This window comes from Tachyglossus aculeatus, chromosome 5 (assembly GCF_015852505.1).
Source record: "Tachyglossus aculeatus isolate mTacAcu1 chromosome 5, mTacAcu1.pri, whole genome shotgun sequence".
Taxonomy (NCBI): Eukaryota; Metazoa; Chordata; class Mammalia; order Monotremata; family Tachyglossidae; genus Tachyglossus; species Tachyglossus aculeatus.
Window position 1 is genome coordinate 99,831,399 of NC_052070.1, and position 15,464 is coordinate 99,846,862.

A 15,464-nucleotide genomic window follows, 5' to 3' on the forward strand; every position below is an offset into this window, starting at 1 on the left:
ATATTTACTATTCTATTTCTTTGTTAATGATGTGCATATAACTATAATTCTATTTGTTCTAACGATTTTGACACCTGTCTACATGTTTTGTTTTGTTGTCTGTCTCCCCCTTCTAGACTGTGAGCCTGTTGTTGGGCAGGGACCGTCTCTATATGTTGCTGACTTGTACTTCCCAAGTACTTAGTACAGTGCTCTGCACACAGTAAGTGCTCAATAAATACGATTGAATGAATGAATGATTCTCCAGTTCTTCCTCTAGACAGTAAGCTCTTTGTGGGCAGGTAACATGTCTAACAACTCTACTATAATATATTCTCCTAGGCACTTACTGCAGTGCTCTGCACACAGTAAGCACTCAATAAAGATGATTGATCAATAAAAGCTATTGACTGATTGATCACTCCTCCAACTTTTCTGAGCTGAGTTTAATGCAAGTAGCCAGTCTGAGTTTTTAGACTGTAAGACTGTAAGCTCACTGTGGGCAGAGAATGTGTCTACTAGGTTGGACTGTACTCTCCCAAGAGCTTAGTACAGTGCTCTGAATGCCATAAGCAGTCAATAAATACCATTGATTGATAATGGGTTTTTATGACTCATGGTTTTTTGGGACCTGTTGCTGGAAAGACAAAAGAATCCTAATTCTATTAGTGTGTCAGCTGACTGCTTTGCTTCTTAAAACAGTGCTTTGCACATAGTAAGTGCTTAATAAGTGCCATCATTATTATTATTATTGTCTGGGAAGCTCTTGTCGTGAAAATTATGGAGAAAAGCCATCAGTGGTATTTATTGAATGCTTATTATGTGTAGAGCACTGAACTAAGCACTTGGAAGAGAACAATGTACTAGAGTTGGTAGGTACATTCCCTACCCAGAGAGCTTACAATTTAGAGGAAAGTCACAGACCAGTGGTCATCAGTGGCCTTAATAATAATAATCATGGTAGAGAGTATGTCTGTTATATTTTCCAAGTGCTTAGTACAGTGTTCTGCACACAATGTGTTAGATAAATATTACTGACATTTGTTAAGTGCTTACTACGTGCAACCACTGTACTAAGCACTGGGTATTTTAGGTCAGGTGTTCACAACTTAAGTAGGCAGAAGAACAAGTATTTAATCCCCACTTCCCAGATGAGGAAACTGAGGTGTAGTGAAGTTAACCGATTTGTTTGAGGTTACACGTCAGACAAATGGTGGAGCCAGGATTAAAACTCAGGTCCTCTGACTACTAGCCCTATTCTCTTTCCACAAGGCCACACGGCTTCTCTTATGGCTTTTTAAGGCTAAACAAAAGATTTTCCATCTCCAGATCCACCAATGCTGCCAAGAATGTGCAGCAGAAGGGAAGGGCAAAGCCAATGGCAAAGCTGAGTGTTTGGACAGAGTCCCCGAATACAAAGCTTCTCCAGAACATGGCAATCAGGGTACAGGTTGGACCGACTGCTCATTGGATTATGCTTACTTTTTGGCCAGATGAGCAATGTCAGAAGCCCTTGTCTTTCAGAGAGACAGTTCTCCATGTCCCTTTCCTTTGCCTTTCGAATTCCTGCTGGATGGCTAGGCTATTCAGAGCCCAGTGCACAGCAAAGGAGGAGCTGATTGAGATCATGCTCTCTTGTTAACGGCCCACAGGGTTTGGCCTAGGCCAGTGTCCTTGACATGATTCTCTTGCCACCGAACTTGGTTGGCTAGCCCCATGAGGTTGGAAGACAGAGGAGCCAGTGGAAGGGAAGGGAGGGGAGGGGTGGGTGTAAGTAAAAGAGCCAAACACTTCCATTTTCCATCAGTGGCTTTCATGCCAAGTAAACAGACGTGCCTGGGTTGCGCTTGGAATCTGTGATGAGGTTGAGCAGCACAGCCAGATGTATTGGCACGAAACTGCACACCTGGGACTCCAGGGTCTCCACCTAAAGCGTCTGTGCCGTGATGCATTGACTGGGCCTTGAATCCACTGGCACAGCCTGGCGACACCATGTTGCCACCCCCGCAGTGCTGGCATGCTCTTTACCTCCCTAGAGAGTTTCTTCTTCGAGCCTCCAAGCATCAGTTCCTCTTGCCGATCCTCACGGTGCCCCAGGGAGTCTGACAGCAGACAATATGGGGCAGAGAGAGCAGGTGGGAGAGAGACAGAATGACCTTGCAGAAGATCACAGAGCTGGAGAGGATGCCAACGTTGTCAGGGACTCTGGTTTCTCAGCAGGGTTGGAGTGTCCACTGAGGCTATTGGCGTGGCTGCCCCGGGGTCGCAGCCAATAAGTGGCCCCATTAGAAGCAGAAGCAGCATGGCGTAATGGATAGAGCATGGACCTGCGTGTCAGAAGGTCATGGTTTCTAATCCCGGCTCCGCCACTTGTCTGCTTTGTGACCTTGGGCCAGTCACTTCGCTTCTCTGTGACTCAGTTACCTCATCTGTAAAATGGGAATTGAGACTATGAGCCCCATGTGGGACAAGGCCTATGTCTAACCTGGTTTTCTTGTATCTATCCCAGTGCTTAGTAGAGTGCCTGGCAAATAGTAAGCACTTAATAAATACCATAGTAATAATAACAATAATAATAATGGAAGAGATGGGCACTGGGATACTATTTTCATCCCCCCTTCAGCAGAATCACTGTGCCTAAGAGGAGCATTGGTTGTACTTTGGGAAGTAGCTGGAGTGGAAAAGTGAGCAATAATGATACTGATTTTCATTAAGTACTTCCTATGTGTAAAGCACAGGGGTAGTTACAAGATAATCAGGTCAGACACAGTCCCTCTCTCACACAGGGCTCCCACTCTTAAGTAGGAAGCAAAACAGGTATTGAATCCCCATTTTAAAGATGAGGCAATGAGGCACTGAGAAGTGAACTGACTTGCCCAAGGGACCACTGCAAGCATATGGCAGAGCCAGGATTAGAAAACCTAAGTCTTCTGATTCCCAGGCCTGCATTCTTTCCACTAGGCCAAGCTGCTTCTCAGTAAGAGCAGAGTGGAGCCGCTTGGAGTAGAATGAGAAAGGCAAGGGTACAAGATTTCTCAAGTAAACAAGATAGGGGCAAGTTCTACTCACTGGGGTCGAGGAAGGACAGGAGGAAAGTGAGTGACATCCTCTGTCTTAGTAACTGTTTGACCTCGTCCTTGCCATTCGAAATCACTAGAAGAGAGCAGAAAGATAAAGATGAAAACATTCTTCTGGCTTCCGATTGTGTTTGGTCAGAGCTGGGTAACTGAGAGAATCAGAGAGGATCTCCATTCCTTCTAGGTCAGGAGGCAATTTGAGAAGGGCATGGAAGGCCGAAGGAGAATGACAATCATAGGGATGAATGGACACCAAAGGTTATCTGGGCCAATCCTCTGCCTTAGGGCAAAGGTGAACCTAAGCCCATGTGAATAAAGGTTTCTGAAAGTTGAAATTACCCTACATTACATGGTAGTCTCTCACTGTCAAGGTACTAACCTTATCCTCAATCCCCTGTACTTCAGTCTCCTTCGTGGTAGCCTGAAGGCAAATCTCAATACCTAGGAAACTGGGGAAACTAGTACTGGTGAAATCTGAGCAGTAGCATATGTGGGAGTCAATAGGTACTTATTGAAGACTCAGGGGACATCATCATCGTCATCCTCATCGTCATCATAATAATCAGTGTCATTAGCAGCATCAGCAGAATCGTTATAAATTGAGCAACTACTGGGTGTACGGCAGAGTAATAGCCCATGGGGAATGTGTGAGATAAGTTAAATGCTCATACTCTGGCTATTAATGAACAGACCTGGTTTCTGACCTTACTCCATCCTGGGATACAGCTGACCATGAGGAAGGGAGTGATTCTTCAAGAGCAGGGGCTTTGGAAAGATTGTGACCTTAAGAAGTACAGTAAAAAATAATGCCACTTAAGGGACTGCCTTTCTGAGGGTAGTATGTGGAAGTTGTAGAGTGGAAATTGACACAAGTTGTCAGTGGCCTACCCATGTGAGACAAAATTCACCATGAATAGTGGTATCTTTGCATCTTTTCATCATCAAGCATTCTACACACACAACGACCGCTGCCACCATCTTGCGTTTCCTGTCTCCACCCATCCAGATCTTCAGTTTATCCTCTTTCTGCTCCTGTTTTTTGGTTTGCCATCCCCCAGTTATCTAATAGCTTTCCTTTCTCTTTTCCTTTATGAGATCCAGTGAGTCATAGCTTGGTGAAAATTTGACTGTTTCCTATGGGCTAAGCAGCTCCTGCAGGACTCAGACCTCACTGACTTCTGGCTGGATCCCAGAGCTGACACCCCTCACAATGACCCAAATTGCTCGGGTAATCATGAATTGTCCCAAAGATGACGCAGGAGGAAGACCTTTGCAGTTGCAATAGGCTGAAGTGGTCCCATCTGTCATAGAATCCCTTCACTGAACTTTTCTCCAAGTCCTCACCTCTGGGCTAGGGCAATGATTCACTGATGATTTAATGTGGAATCTCCTTTACTAAACTACTCTTCTGGAGACATTCTTGGATACTTCTTGTGAGACGACCATGTCTCCATACCCATGAGCCCCAGAGATGGCCCCGGCTTGAACAAAGACTCAGACCTTTACATCTGAGCTAGATGTCCCTCCTGAATGCTTGTCGGGCAGAGTGCAGCAGGAAGATGTAGTTTGCTGTTGTCTCCTCTGCATGCAGCCTTTCAAGTTCCGATCTGATGCGACCCCTCATCCCACCCTTCTCTGTAAGGGAGCAGCATGCTCCATGGTTCCTCAAAGTGATGGATTTCAGAAGCCAGAGGGACTCAGGAAGCCTGTTCTTGCCACCTACATAGACTGTGAGCTGGATGAGGGACTGGTCCCAACTTCATTCAATCGTATTTATTGAGCGCTTACTGTGTGCAGAGCACTGTACTAAGCGCTTGGGAAGTACAAGTTGGCAACAGAATTCCAACTTGATTATCTTGTATCTACTCCAGTGCTTGGCACAGAACAGGAGCTTAACAAATACCACCATTTTTATTAAGGAACTGGAACTCAGAATGGCACAAGGGTTGGGAAGGGGCTTAACCCCCCAAATGCTGACACTGTTATCGTTTCACTCCCCAAACCAGGGGAGCCCTCCCTGTTTTTCCCAGTATGCTGGGAGCCTCAACAGAGCCATCTCACAATCGGTTTCCCGGCCACACTGTCCTGAGAGCTGGGGAGATGCTCGCTGAGATCTGAGCTTCAATTACAGGCAGTAATTAACCAGACTAATCAGAGAATTGAAACACCCTGCCAAGCAAAGGTTTGTTTCCTTTAGAAGAGACTGAAAAATGGTTTGGATTCCTCTGGCTTCCAATTCCCTTCCTCTCTCTAGGAAGCTGAGCACAGCTAGACAAAGCCCAGACGGGAAGCAGCGTCAAGGCTTCAGATGTTTGGATGTCTTGAAGTGGGAAAAATTGGCACCTGCTCCTGTTTCATATGAAATCATTACATGATGCTGCATATTATGCCAGATGTGCAGCATAAAGTAGTTATCAATCAACAAATGGTATTTGAGTGCTTACTGTATGCAGAGCACTATACTAAGAGCTTGAAAGAGTTTGATAAAAACAGAATTGATAGACACACTCTCTACTCACGAAGAGCTGACTTGAGCTATAAAGGATTTTGTACAACTCTTCCTTAGCCTATGCTTTGTTTGAGTTTTTTGGGGGTTTTTTTAATGGTATTTGTTCAGTGCCTACAATATTTTTTATACTAAAATGGCATTTATTAAGTGCTTACTATGTGCAGAGCACTGTTCTAAGTGCTGGGGAGGTTACAGGGTGATGAGGTTGTCCCATGTGGTGCTTACAGTCTTAATCCCCATTTTCCAGATGAGGGAACTAAGGCACAGGGAAGTTAAGTGATTTGCCCAAAGTCACACAGCTGACAATTGGAGGAGCTGGAATTTGAACCCATAACCACTGACTCCAAAGCCACTGACTCCAAAGCCACTAACTCCAAAGCCACTGATTCTTTCCATTGAGCCACGCTGCTTCTCCAACCACTGAACTAAGCACCAACCACCAACCAATATTCCAACCACTGTACTAAGTATGGGAGTAAATACAAGCTAATCAGGTTGGACACAATCCATGTTCCAAGTGGGTCACATATACTTAAATCCCCATTTTGCAGATGAGGCAAATGAGGCACAGATAAGTTAAGGGACTTGCCCAAGGTCACACAACAGACCAATAGTGGAGCCAGAAGTAGAACTCGGGGTCTGTGACTCCCAAGCCCATACAATCGTAAATATACATGATCAATAAGATCTGGTGCTCTTCATTCATTCAATTTTATTTATTGAGCACTTACTGTGTGCAGAGCACTGTACTAAGCACTTTTATCACACATCTTGACTTGGCCCGACTCTGCCAATTGTCAGCTGGGTGACTATGGGCAAGTCACTTAACTTCTCTGGACCTCAGTTACCTCATCTGTAAAATGGGGATTAAGACTGTGAGCCCCCCGTGGGACAACCTGATCACCTTGTAACCTCCCCAGTGCTTAGAACAGTGCTTTGCACATACTGAGTGCTTAATAAATGCCATCATTATTATTATTATTATTAGCACGCTTCTCTGGCTTCTTCTGAGGCTGCTCATTGGCTGGAGGGCGAGGATGAAGGGTAACCAAGCTGCCCCAAGGGACAGCTGCCCAGAGTAGAGTGTGTTGGGAGTTTGGGTCAGGTCCTGGGGCGTGAGGGAGTGGGCAGCCATGCTGAAGTGCTCAGGTATCTTTCCAGCGGCAGTTCAGTGCTAGATCTAGGGGGCAAGGCTGGCATGGAGGTGGGGTAGAGGGGAGAGGGTGGTCATTCTAAAATGTTCAGGAGTCTGTCCAGCGGGGCCAGAGTGGAGGTGGAGTGGTGAGGTGACTGTGTACAGAGAAGCAGCATGGCTCAGCGAGAAGCAGCATGGCTCAGTGGAAAAGAGCATGGGCTTTGGAGTCAGAGGTCATGGGTTCAAATCTCTACTCCACCAATTGTCAGCTGTGTGACTTTGGGCAAGTCACTTCACTTCTCTGTGCCTCGGTTCTCTCATCTGTAAAATGGAGATGAAGACTGTGAGCCCCCTGTGGGACAACCTGATTACCTTGTATCCTCCCCAGCACTTAGAACAGTGCTTTGCACATAGTAAGTGCTTAATAAATGCCATTATTATTATTCTTCTTACAGAAACGGAGCTACCTGTCGGCACAACCAGCTTCAGACATATGTCATCTATACTGTGAACATCTCAATATTTCCACCTCAAAGTCCTTCCCTTCTCTCCACTCAGGCTGTCACTGCACTGGTTCAGGCACTTTTATCTCAACTCAACTACAGCTTGTCAAACAGAAGTCATGTCTTCTCATTGACCTCCCTGCCTCTGGTCTCTCCCCTCTCCAGTCCATACTTCACTCTACTGCCAGGATCATTTTTCCAAATGGAGAAGCAATTTGGCCTAATATGTAGAACTCAGACCTGGGAGTTAGAGGACCTGGGTTCTACTCCTGGCTCCGCCACTTCTGTTCTGTGTGACCTTGGGCAAGGCACTCCACTTCTCTGGGCCTAAGTTCCCTCATGTGCAAAACAGGGAATCAGTACCGTTCTCCTTCCTACATCGACTGTAAGCCCCACGTGGGATCTGATTACCTTGCATCAACCCAGTGCTTAGTTTAGTGCTTGGTGCATAATAAGCACTTAATAAATACCACAATTATTATCTTATTATCATCTCTCCACTTCTCTAAAAAAAAATCCAGTTGTTGCCCATCCATTTCTGCATCAAATGGCTTTGAGGTACACAATCAATTCTCTCCCCACTAAATATGTGACCATGGCCCTGGGAGTCAGAGGTCCTGGGTTCTAATCCCAACTGTGCTACTTACCTGCTGTGTGACCTTGGGCAAGTCATTTAACTTCTCTGTGCCTCAGTTCCCTGCATCATGGGGATTCAATACCTGTTCTTCCCGCTAGTAAAACTGTGAACCCCAAGTGGTACCTGATTATCTTGTATCAACCCCAGCCCTTAGTACAGTGCTTGGCATATAGTAAGTACTTAACAAATACCACAGTTATCATTATTATTATAATTATTTATATTCACTTCTCTCCCACTTTAACTCAGTTCACTCATTTTGTTCCTGTCATTCTGCTTCATATTCATCGTAACTGTGGCATTTATTAAAGTCCTTACTGTGTGTCAAGAAGTGTGCTAAGCACTGTGGTAGATACAGGATAATCAGAGCAGACAGTCACTGTCCCACTTGGGGCTCACAGGCTGGCGAGGAGGGAGAACAGGTTTTGAACCCCCATTTTTCTGATGCGGAAACTGTAGCACAGAGAAGTGACTTGACCAAGGTTACACAGCAGGCAAAAGGCAGTGTCAGAATTAGAATCCAGGTCCCCTGACTTGTAGCCATTAGTCTTGCCGCTAGGTCACATGCCCCATCAACTTACCACATCTGCCTACCCTCTACCTTCTTTATGGATCCACCAGCTGAATCGCGCCCCTCACTGCCCACTCCCGAGTTCTCTCCAACCCCACCTGAGACCCCGGATGATCCTTTCATGGATACCCTTCCCTCTCAAACATGGTGGCCGGGGGTGGGGGTACTCCAGCTGAAATATTGCTCGCCAGACATTCACTGACTCCATATTATAGGGTTATGAATGTCTCCTGAATGACCCACCCAGAAAACATGCAGAATAATTGAGAGGGGATTGGTGCAAACCGTTCAGCCCGAGGGACAGGGAAGAGATCTCCATACCCCTCTTACCTCCCACCCACATCATCCCCTCCAAATCTGGAAAAGATGATTGGTGAAAAATTGCTCTCTCATCTGCAGGGCTGATCAGCAAGATTTTCCATTCTCTGTTAGGAGCCTGAAGTGGAAACTCATTCAAACAATAACAGATTGATAATGAAATATTGATCGCCGGAGAGCAACACCACCTGATTTCCTCCCATCCCTTCTGGAGCCCAGCCGTGGTTGGATTGGGCTGGCTGTGGCTGTTTCAGCAAAGCTGATGTTTCTTTCTTCTGAAAGTGATTATGATGATTATTTTGTGCCCTCTGGAATGTGTGAACAGTTCTCATTTTCTTCTGACTCTTGGGACCTGTTCTTTCTTTTTTCCCCCCATAAATATTACTCTGAAACTGAGACAGTACACTGTGGAGAAAACTCTCCGCCAAGGAACCTTTGCAATCAATAAATCAGCCCAGCCCAGCAGGAGGGGCTGGGACAGCATGCGTTCTCTGCCCGCAGCTCAGTCATGAGTTACATTCAGATCACTCCCTCTTCCTCTCTCTCCCACTCAGGCCCACTCCACGACCTGGAAAGATGGAGTGAGCTTTGAACAATATCGAACGCCCTGTCTCCCGGTCGCAGCCCTAATCAGAGGACTTAAGTGAAGGACGCCTTTGCTTTGTGGAATAGAGGCTGTGTCAGGATTGCAAATGTGCTGAAGGCCATGCTATCTTCATCTAGCGCTTCAGAGCCCGAAGGAGAAAAGGTTGTTCTTCTCCTGATGCTCTAGGACAGGGCCTTCCAACCAGGATGCTAACCAGGGTGTTGGTGCAGTGAGAGGGGTAGAAACATCTGGAGGCAGGGGAAAGTAAATACAGGCACCCAAGACAGTACTGGAAAAGTCTGTCAACATGGACATTCCTGAGTGGAAGCAATGGAGCAGCATGGCCTAGTGGAAAGAGTGTGAACGTGGGTGTCAGAGGATCTGTGTTCTAATCCCTCTTGGCCACTTGTCTGCTGTGTGACCTTGAGCAAGTCACTTCACTTCTCTGTCTCTCAGTTCCCTCATCTTCAAAATAGGGATTAAAGCTGCACGCCCCATACAGGACAGGGCCTGTGTCCAACCTGATTATATTGTATCTACCCCAGCACTTAATACAGTGCCTGGCACATAGTAAGAGCGTAACGGATATCATTAAAAAGTGGCCAAATATTCTACCTCATCAGTAGAACCAGGATGCTTCAATCCATCAGTGGTATTTATTGAGCATCTACTGTGTGTAGAGCACTCTACCGAGTGGCTGGGAGAATACAATAATAATGATGGTACTTGTTAAACACTTACTATGTGCCAAGCACTGTTCTAAGCACTGGGTAGATAAAAGGTAATCAGCTTGTCCCATGCGGGGTTTACAGCCTTTATTCCCATTTTACAGCTGAGGTAACGGAGGTATAGAGAAGTTAAGTGACTTGCCCAAAGTTGCACAGCTGACAGGTGGCGGAGCTGAGATTAGAACCACAACCTCTGACTCCCAAGACCATGCTCTTTCCACTAAGCCACACTGCTTCTCTGGCAGGAGAATCCAATATGGAATATCCATAGCATATCCAATCCAATATGGATGGTAGATACGAACCCTCCCCTCAAGGAGCTTATGACCTAGGATGCTTGGTAGGTCCTTGTCTCCCTGTTGATTCACTGTGGCACAACAGCCTCCTAGTCAGGATGGACCATACAATACCCCTATAACATCCCCGGCCTACTCGCTATTGAACCAATCTGGTCCATTTAGCCACTGATGTAGCCAAGTCCTGCTTTAGCTAATTGATATTCTCCCTCTCTAGATGTAAGCTCCTAGTGGGCAGGGAATGTGACTACCAATTCTATTGTATTGTAATCAGTCAGTCATATTTATTGAGCACTTAACTGTGTGCAGAGCACTATACTAAACACTGGGGAGAGTACAATACGACAGACACAATCCTTGCCCTAGTGATGTCCTCTACCAAGCATCAAATCCAGTGTTCTACACGTAGTCAGTGCTCAATAATTGACTGATATTTTCAGCAGCCCAGTTTTGTGCAGGAACAGATTGCCTCATCTTGCCACCAGCAGGTTGAAAATATATTTCTTTTAGTTCATGTTGATCCCACCAGTTTGAACCAAATGGTATGTCTAACAGATCTTCTATTACCTTTGGAGCAGGGGGGACTCTGGGGGTAAGATTCAGAGGTCTCCAAGTCCCTCATCTTGAGTTTCAGGCTATAGAAGATCTCTATCCTTCTCTGCAACTTTCAAATCCTAGAGGCATTAGAGTGGCCCTTGATTCCACCAGACTCGAAGTTTCAAGCTACAGGATCATGGCAGGAAAGTACCAGCCACTGAGCTCACCAGGGAGAATTCCTGGATGCTTTTTTTTGAACTCATCAGTGGTGAACTCTCCTTTCCACCTCCAATGCATTGTCTACCATCCACAAGGAAATTGGCGAAATTTCCTGTGGGCAGTGGATTCAAACCTTTCACTCAACCCTTAGGGACATTTAATATTCACCCTGCCCCCAACACCATAGCATTTAAGTACATATCCTTAAATTATATATTAGAAATTATTTATTTATTCATATTAACATCTGTCTCCCCCTCTAGACTGTAAACTCATTATGGATAGGGAACACATCTGCTAAATTCTGTTGTATTCACCCAAACACTTAGTATAGTGCTCTCTCCATAGTCAGCACTCATTTAATACCACTGACTGACCAAATCATTTTTGTTGAAAATGGACACATTGGGACACCATTCATGCTTGTGCACTTTCCCCTCTTGATGACTTGTGAGAGTGACCGAAGAAAGAGTAGGGCTAACATCCTTGATTTGGCATGAAGTATTTCAAGCTCCAGAACACTTCTGGTGCTAAACTGAACGTGTACTGAGCATACCCCAGCAAGACCTGGACAGACTGTCATTTGGAAACAGCATGGTCTAGTGGAAAAAGTGTGGATCTGAGAGTCATATACATCACATGGGTCTGAGAGGATACGGGTTCTCATCCTGGCTCTGCCACTTGCCTGCTGTGTGACTTTGGGTGAGTCACTTAAGGTCTCTCTTCCTTAGTTTCTTTGTAAAATGGGAATTCAATGCCTGTTTTCCCCCTCTATCTAGATTGTAAGCCCCCTGTGGGACTGGGATTCTCTCTGATCTGCATATACTGTATCTACGCCAGCACTTAATACAGTGCCTGGAACAGATGTAGCATTTAACAAATACCAATTATTAATGTGAGTAAGATTACCTGGGGGCTGACATTATTTAGACCAAGGAGTTCAGTCAGGCCAGTCCCAGTTTTGGGATGAGGGTCTGTTTTTCTAAAATGGCCTGATGACCTACAGAATTCCAGGGCTACCCTGGTTGATCCAAGACGAACGACCAACCTAATTATTTCCAAATTCCGGAGGCACCCTGGGCTAAGGAAACAATATTTCTCCTCATGCACCGATTCAGTCATTTTCTAGAAAACGGCCCTTAGTGTAAGATCAAAGAATTTTAAATTCCTGTCCCAAATATCCATCCAAAGAGAGCATAATTTGATGAAAAAAAAGAAAAAAAGGGCATCTGACCATCTGAGAAAGTACTGAAAAAGAGTTTTCTTAAAGCTCTAAGTGGCTTTCAATTTTAACGACAGACTTTAAAGCACAATAGGAAACAAATTCATATTCATTCCTTGCCTAAGTAGCCTCGTCTCTTTCTCACAGGCTCCCAATATCCCAGACATCCAGCCAGGGCCTGTTATTTTTCAGAGTGCTTCCTTAAAGATCTAGGGGCCTCTTCTATTGGGAATGACAGGGCTCCTAAGAGCCTTGTTGGCTAGAATGTTAAGGCAAGGTGCCTGTGGCCAGCACCCTGGATCTGCCCCCTCGCCTTCCAGGTAGCCCTCACTACAGTTTGCTTAGATCTGCCAAGACTCCTGGAATGCTCAACAAGTAAATAGTGACCAGAGAACTGACTTGGCTGATCCACTGATAAAGAGTGAGGGTCATTCTCTTCTCTCCATTTTGAAGGAGGGACAAGAAACTCAACCTTTGAAAGGGCTTTGGAGTTTCCTCCAGTAAGTGGAAAGTGCATAATAATTCACTGGAATGGGAGGAGAAGGGCTGAGAATAGATTATGGCCTGGGTTTCTCTGGAAAGACATTATCACTATCACTCTTCATCTTTCGTTCTGCTTTCATTTTTCCTTTCTCTCACCCTCTCCTTTCTTCCTTCCATTATTGCCTTCTTTTTTGTCCCTCTTCCTTCTCATTCTCTCTCTGTCACTCCCTCTTTATTTCAATCCCTGTCCATGCTCCAATAAAATCCCAACCATTTGTTTCTGCCAAGTAACTTAGCTTGTCCTGCATAGCGTTTGATCAAACCCCCTTTACCCTCAAGATGCCATGAGACAATGGCATTGCCTTGGCAGTGACACAACTTAGACTCGTTCCATTCTGGCCATCTGGTACATTGTGGGCCTTATCCTAGTATGGCTGCTTCTTTCTCTGAGCCAACCAGGCTGCCTTGGCTGGAGTGCCTGCATTACCATCTGTTTCTTCTTTCTATGACTCGGTCATGGGCAGTGTTTATCTTGAGAATCTGTATAGCTGAAAACAGCCACGTAAAAACTTCCTTTGAAGATCTTCTTGTTCAGAGGAAATTTCAGAATATATCCAGTGACTCTTCTCAGCATCTTCATTCAACAGTTCTGCTAGCCACTCAGTGTTTCTGATAGCCCTGTTAGCCACAGGAGAGAGAGTCAATCCTGAAGCTTCTATTTCACAGAACAGACTCTAAGTGTCTTCTGTTAGGGTGGCTGACTTTGAGGTTTTGAGGGGATATGTGAATGCATGAATGAATACGCACATATACATAGATGAGATATATATAGATATATAATGCATATATACATCATATATTTGAGCCTAAATGAAGATGGGGTGTTCAAATTGTAGGTTTGGGGGAATGCTGGAAGGAACAGGAGGTTGAGGTGAGGCAGCCTATTACTGGAAGAAGCACAGCAATGACTAAAATGCAAGGAGGATGGGATTAAGGTATTTATGAGCTCAAGGTCTGCTGTGTTACCTAGGGAAAATCACTTAACTTCTCTGTGCCACAGTTACCTCATCTGAAAACGGGGATTAAGACTTGTAATGTGTTCACCCCAGTGCTTAGTATGGTGCCGGGAACAAAGTAAGCATTCAACGAATGCCATAAAAAAATGGAGAAGGACAAAGTGACCACAGTTAGAATAGATAATCCCATTATCTTCAGGAGGATAATGGAAAATATGTGAGCACACCTGAGGGACTCCTCAGAGGGCCCAAATTGATGTCATAGGTGAGGATACCCACCTTTGGGACAGAACTGGGGAAGGGATAATGTAAGGGGTAAAAGAGAGATCAGATCTTTGCTCTGTGGCTAGAGCCCACCAGTTTGTTCCCCAGGAAGGGGAGAGACAGGAAATGGAGTTGCTTTGGACCTCTTGCTGTGTCATCTCTGTCTTGGATTGGTCATTATACTGGGCTAATAGATAGGGTCTTTTTTTTTTTTTTTGGTCGGTGAAGGTGATTCTTTTACAGCAACTGGACTGATGGACCATTGGCCAAAAAAGTGACGTTGCTTACATTTTTCTCTCCCACTTAACTTCAATCCATCAATCACACTTATTCAGTGCATACTATGTGCAGGGCACTGTCCTAAATACTTAGGAGAGTAGGAAATAGCAGAGTTGATAGACCTGTTCCCCGCCCACAAGGAACTTGCAGATTCGAGGGAAGGACAACCTGAGACAGTTTTGGTGAGTATAAAGGACTTTTCAGAGTTCAGAGCCCTCTGTTCACTTTCTCACTTCATCTCATGTGAAGCAGCATGGCATAGTGGATAGAATGCGGGCGGGAGTCAGAAGATCATGGGTTCTAATCCTGGCCCCACCGCTTGTCTGCTGTGTGACCTTGGGCAAGTCACTTCACATCTCTGAGCTTCAGTTACCTCATCTGTAAAATGGGCATCAGGACTGTGAGCCCCACATGGGACAGGACCTGTATAAAACCCAATTTGCTTGTATCCACCCCAGCACTTACTACAGCACCTGGCAATTACTAAGTGATTAAAAAATACTATTATTATTATTATTATTATTATTATTCCCCTCTCCGGGTCACACCTGGAGAGTTTCCAGTACTCTACCAGTCGTGACTACAGGAGGGAGAGTCAAGCAAAGGCCTACCCATTCCATTCCTAGCTTGGCCAATGGCTAGTGAGTGGAAGGCAATTTACCACAAGTCGAAACTCATCTGTGCTGGGCAGCAGTGGAATGGGAGAGTCGAGTGCAGAGACTCATTTACTGTGCAGAAGGAGGCAATGGTAAACCATTCCAGTATTTTTACCAAGAAAACTCCACGGATATGCCACCAGAATGATCACAGATGGAAATGGGGCGCTCTGGGAGAGATGTATCTATGGTGTTGCTATGGTTTGAACACAAATCGACAGCATAAGACAACACCAACGATTATCATTATTATTATTTTACTTTGTAAGGGAGGTGTGGAAACCAAAGGAAAGGCATTTGAAATGACCTCCCTAAACTCACTAAATCAGTCAGAGAAAGAACAAGTCCGGGGCCCCAGTTCCCTTGTATTTCCATCCTCTCTCATTTCTGCTCACTTTCAAAGAAAATATCCCACCCCTGACCCCAAATAGGAAAAAGTTATTTGTGGA

General features: G+C 45.2%; 1 non-coding gene across 1 annotated transcript; it reads left to right on the plus strand.

The window, feature by feature from the left end:
- Positions 1 to 14,889: 14,889 nt before the first annotated feature.
- LOC119929057 lies at positions 14,890 to 15,027 on the plus strand. The gene has a single exon (XR_005451201.1). It is a non-coding gene; the product is annotated as a small nucleolar RNA SNORA7 (small nucleolar RNA).
- Positions 15,028 to 15,464: the final 437 nt, after the last annotated feature.